Genomic DNA, 6,312 nt, shown 5'->3' on the forward strand with positions numbered 1-6,312 from the left:
TCTTGGCCAAGTCATCGAAACTTATGATGGATCTGGGGGGCAAAGTGTCGAACTACTTAATTGCTGTCTTTATTAGGGTTGTTGAGAAGGCTTTGTATCGAATAGCATCTGAGGCGTCGGTGAGATACATTTTACTTCTGAAATTGTTGAGGTGATGGCTTGGATCCGATGTGCCATCGTACGGGGTCATGTCGGGAGCTATGAAGTCCTTTCAGACTTTGGCTTTCATAATCTCTTTAGTGAATGGATCTTGATCTTTGTGGGAGCTATCTTTGGGATCAGGCTGGATGGTTTTTGTTTTAAGGTCAGCTTCCAGTCATGCAAAACTCAATTAAATTCACAATATTTCCAATAGAATATATTAACTTGTTTATACTATTGTATACATTTATAAGGACATCATATATATTGATATTTAAATCTCAAAGAATGTCATTATATCATTATATGTAATGTTAATTATTTTACATTTATTTGAAAATATAGGGAATTAAGTTAAATTTCACCAAGATTTAAAAAATAAGTGTTAATTATTACCTTAAAATAAATGATTTCTTCAATAACTATACATATGAATTAGAATAATCCTACAAATAATGTACTTACATTGACATAGTAAATTAGTACAACCTAATATTTTAAATCTAGCCTATCTTAACAACTTAAATCCTCTAACTAAAACTAAAAATTAAATCTAACTCGAGGATAATACTAATTATCAACTAAAATACAAATTAGACATAGAGGCATATAATCGAACACTTGGCACGTAAAAGCATCAAATAACAAGAAATAGCACAACTAAGTATTCCTTCAACATCAATTCACACAAATTAGCATCAATGACACAACAATCAGCAGCACATTGCAAAAATTTAGTAGAAAATCAATCAATCCAATACAAACAAATTCAAATTCAAATTCAAGAAATATAACAACATGTTGAACTATATATAAACTAACAGCAATTCTAATTAGAAAAATCCTAATCCTAATATAAATCATCTAACCAGCAGAAAATAATGATAACCAATTCCACTTACTAAATAGAAATTAACATATAACTAAATCTTAAATTAACTTAAACAGAGAAAAAGAGTGATCATGAAACCTTAGCTTCAAACAGAGGAAGAAGAACTCAGGAGAGGTAGATGCAGTGGTAGCGATAGCCGCTGCTGGTGGAGCGCCGCAGCAGTGCTGGACGGCGAGATGAACCGAGAGGGAGAGAAGGAGTCGCAACTAATGCTGGGTTGCGAAGGGGAGAAAATGAAAGAAGGGGTTGGTTTCGGTGAGGGAGAGAGGAGGTGGCGAAAGGAGGCTGTAGAGGAGTTGCCAGCGACGGCGGGGCTAATGGAGCGACGGGGAGAGGAGAGGGTTAGAGAGAGAGCGGGAGAAGAGAGGTTAGAGAGAGTGAGAGAAGAGAATTCGAAATGAAGGGAAGAGAGTTTGCACTTCGAATTTTAGCGCTCGTTACTGTCAGATTTACTGCCGAATAAATCCGACGGTAACGCATTGCGGGTCACCAAACGCAGCGTTACCTTAATTAGGTTTATTGGCAGAAAAATTCGTCGGTAAATACCATACTATATTTTGTGTCTATTTTTTTCATTTTTCCTCCAATTATTACCGGTAAATTTACCGTCAGAAATGAAAATTCGCCAATAAATCCGATGCTAATGTGCGATGCTAAATCAAACAGTATTCAATATTTTTGACATAAAAATTTCTAGACGTATCATTTATGACTCCATTACAATACAGTCAATTCAATGATCTCAATAATACAACATTTTATTAAAATTGACACTAGAACTATCACCAAAAGACACAAGACATGCTCACAGGACCACAAGTGCAAAAACTTGATTCAATCAATCAAAAAATACATCTAAATAACTTTTGGATCCAAATATTGCATCAATATGTTTAATGTTTTAAATGACACAAGAATTCCCAGACTTGTCATATACAACTTCATTTAACGTAGTCAGCTCAATGATCTTAATAGCACAATATTTTATTGAATTTGACACCAGAACTATCACAAAATGAAACAAGACATACTCACAACACCATAAGTATGGGAATTTGACTCAATCAACAAGAAAAATACATCCAAATGTGTTATAGATCAAAAAATGCATTAATATGCTGTAAATGGTACAGGAATTCCTAGACTTATCAAGTATGACTTCATTACCACACAATCGGTTCATTGATATCAATAGCATAACATTTCATTAAAATTGATGCTGGAAATATCACCAAATGATACAAGACATGCTCATGGGGCCACAAGTGTAGAAACCTAACTCAACTAGAAAATACCTCCAATTGATTTTTTTTATCCAAAAATTGTATCAATATGTTATAAATGACACATGAATTCTTAAACCTATTATATATGACTTCATTACCGCACAGTTAGTTCAATAATCTCAATAGTATGACATTTCATTGAAATTGACATAAAGAACTATCACCAAATGACACAAGACATGCTCACAGGGCCACAAGTGCAGAAACTTGACTTATTCAACCAGAAAAATACATGCAAATAACTTTTGGATCCAAAAAATGTATTAATGTGTTGTAAAGGACACATGAATTTCTAATCCTATCATACATGACTTCACTACCACAAAATCAACAAATACAATCAAGTATTGTTCCTAATTTGCTATTGTTTTGTGAGAACACAAATAGAATCTACCAAATGTATAAAAGCACAAGAATCTATTGTTTCGCGAGAGAGAATGCGGGATTAAACAATCGATTTGAAATACAGAGAGACCAAAAACACAAGAAATCGATGATTTACTTACTTTTATGCTTTGTTGTTTTGCGTTTCGGTGTTGTTTTTGACTGAGTATATGATACGAGCCTTGATTGTGAGAGATTTTTGTGTGTGGTTTTAGTATTGATTGAGAGTGAGAGAAGAAACGATTTTTTAAAAATGTATTCATAATTCAAAGTGCGATATGCAAAACGTTTCTGTTAGTGGGTGAGTTGGAGAGTGGTTTACATGCACTTATTATTATATTAGTTTTTGTTGTATTTGGATTAATTTTGTTGAATTTAATTGACAAAAAAATTTGAATGTATAACAGAATTTTTTTTTAATAAAAGAAATTATATGATTGTTGCAATTTTTTTTTTTCTACTTTAGTACAAACAAATGGTTCAATTTTAATCATATAACTAGTTGATATGTCATGTCACTTTAAGATGCAACTAATCATTTTGTGACAAATAACGGTAATCTGTCACATAGTGTTTAATGTGACATAATTATCTAATTGGCACTATTAATTTAATTTATAATTATATTTTTTTAAAAATTAATATGACTACCATTTTTTGAATACCAATTTAAAGAACATAAGAAGCAATTTGAGTATTAATAACCCTGTTGTATCAGGTGTTGTACAATTCCTGAAGCGTTTGTTGTTAACAAAAGATAATAACAGCGTTTGTACAATTCTTTCATATATGGAGTTTTAGTGCACCGCAATTAAGAAGAAAGTAAAGGAGCATTAAAATTTTGCTTGGACTAAAACTTTTTTGTTTTTATCGTTTTCATTTGAGTCTATTTTATTTTTCGATTAATATTAAATTATCATAAAATTATGATAAAAATAAAAAATTAAAAGACTTGAAAAGACAATAATATTATTTTGGAATTAATTTTAAGAGCCTAAAATATCTTTTAATATTAAGGTTATTTAATTTGAATTAAAAAATTAATTTAATCATAAAAAAAGTAAAATAAGTCTGTAATTAATTTTAAAAAGACAAAAGTATTTTTTTAAGATAAGTATTATTTGATTGTTTTTAAATTTAAAATTTATATTTGAATTTAGGTTTAATTACTCTGTTGTTGTCTATAGTTTCGCAAAATTTTCAATTAGGTTCCTACACTTTTTTTTCTTTTAATTGAATCCTTATACCATATTAAATTTTTTAATTAAGTCCTTATTAACGGTAAAAATAAGAAAAACGTTTATAAAATATAAACTTACTAATTTACCCTCACTCCTTCTCTTCTTTCTTTCACCCTCACTTCCGATCCATCATCTTCTTGCCCTCTTTTTCTGTCTCTATCCTTCTTCTACCAACAAGCTCCCTTCTTTCATGGCAGAAATGGTCATACAACACAAATTCAAAACTAAAATTTTGCCACAATTAATTTTTAGGATGATTAAAAATAGAATTTTTGTCATGACATAATCATTTAATTACAAATAAAACACATAATCAAAACTCATAATCAGAATTTTTTTAACACAATCAATTTTGTTTAACATAATCATTGGACAGAAGTAAAACCAATTCAAAAACAGAAGTATAATGAAGCAAAAACAAAATAAAGGTGAAGCAGAATGAAGCAAAAGTAAAATAAAGCAGAAGAAAAGGTAAAAGCAAAATGAAGCAGAACGGAGGCTGAATCTGAGACGGAAAACAACGACAAGGGACACGAAGGAAGCAGTTTGTCGATAACATCTTCCAACAACGATGGCAGCAGCCGTGTCACCCTTCGCCGCCTCACTCTTCCTCAACCCCTTTCTTGCTCCTCGCAATGTGATATCTCTTTTGTGGTCTATCTGTCGTATTGTCTTTCTCTCTCTTGAGGCGTGAAGGGTAGTAGAACAAGGATTCGACGATGCTCCTGTTCGATTGACGCAACAGATTTGGGAAGGTGGAGAAGTCAAATGTGACGGTGTTGGAGGCCGTCTCAAAGGTCAACGCAACAGAGCTAGGAGCTTTTATTCAGTGGAAACCTCAGTATAGTTCCGAGAGCTTTTCTTCAGTGAAAAATGCATGGGTTTGGACCTTCTTCATCGCCAGCATCATTGCCACTTAGCCGCATCGACATCTATGAACTTTTTCAAAGCGATGAATTTTCATCGAATGTTCTCTTTCGCCCGCAGTTTCTCCAACTCCTTCTTCCCTTCAACCCCTTGTGTTTCTGGTCATTGAATCGAGTTTGGGAGGTGTAAGGAGAGGTGGTCGGGATGGAATTGGAGTGGAAGGAAGGGTGTGGTGGAGGTGGGAGGAATGAAGGTGAGAGAGAGAAGCAGGAGCAGAGGAGGGAGACGAAAAGGTGGAAGAACAGTAAAGGGTTAATTTTGTCTTTCTCAAAATAAAAAGGGAGACACAATTTATGAATTTAGAAAAAATTGAGGGAATATTCAATTTAGGAATGTAATATTCCGTTAAATCAAACGGTTTTGTTACGGTAGGGACCTAATTGAAATAAAAAATTGGTACAGAGATCCAATTAAAAGGGAAAAAAGTATAGGGACATAACTAAAAATTTCGAAAAACTATAGAGACCAACAGAGTAATTAAACCTTGAATTTAAAATGATGAAATTATTCCTTCTCAAGATTATTTTAAGATATCTATTTAAAGTTTAATTAAAAAAATAAAAATATCTTTTAGTATTAATGTATTTAAATATATTAAAGATTAAAAATTTAGTATTATAAAATACTATATTTAGGATTAAAATAATAAAAAACCAAAATACCATTTAGTTTGTGTAGGTATATTGGAAGGGAAAAAATGCTTGTATGCGACTAATTACTTGAAAATATTTCTAAATTTACATTTAATTTTAAAATCTAAATTTATATGTATACTGTTTAAAGTGAAATAAATATCTCGTGTAAGAAAATGAATTTAATTATAGTTTTTTTCTAATTTTATAAATTAATTATCTTAAGAATTTTATATCTTAATTTTAATTATTTATATTTTGTTATCTCATTATATCAAAATTTATTTTTATTATATATATTAAAGCAAATATTATGTTGTGATTTTTTTTGTGCTACCTTTGTATCTTTTTATTTAAATATAAATTGATAAAAATAAATATTAATATATAATAAGAATTTCATTTATTTAAGTATTAGAAAGAGAATATGATTTACAAAAATAAAAAATATTGTTGAAATTATTATCGAAAATTTTTAAAAAATATAATTTAAGTAATTTATATACATAATTTACTTAAATATATTTAACTCTCGAATATTTTTCGAAGAGGACGTACATTATGAAAGATTTAGACAAAAAATATATTTAAAAACCAATCCTCGTAATCATTGCTAATTTCATTGCGAAAAAATGAAAAAAAAACACTTTAAATTTAAATGTTGTAAGATAAATAAATAAAAAAATAAATATAAAATATAAAAATATAACTAAGTAATTTTAGTATTAATATTTTTTAATATTAGTATTTTAATATAATTGAGATAGAATATATGTATTTCAATATATAAAGATAAAGAGAGAAGTGTT

This window comes from Arachis hypogaea, chromosome 2, assembly GCF_003086295.3.
Source record: "Arachis hypogaea cultivar Tifrunner chromosome 2, arahy.Tifrunner.gnm2.J5K5, whole genome shotgun sequence".
Lineage (NCBI taxonomy): Eukaryota > Viridiplantae > Streptophyta > Magnoliopsida > Fabales > Fabaceae > Arachis > Arachis hypogaea.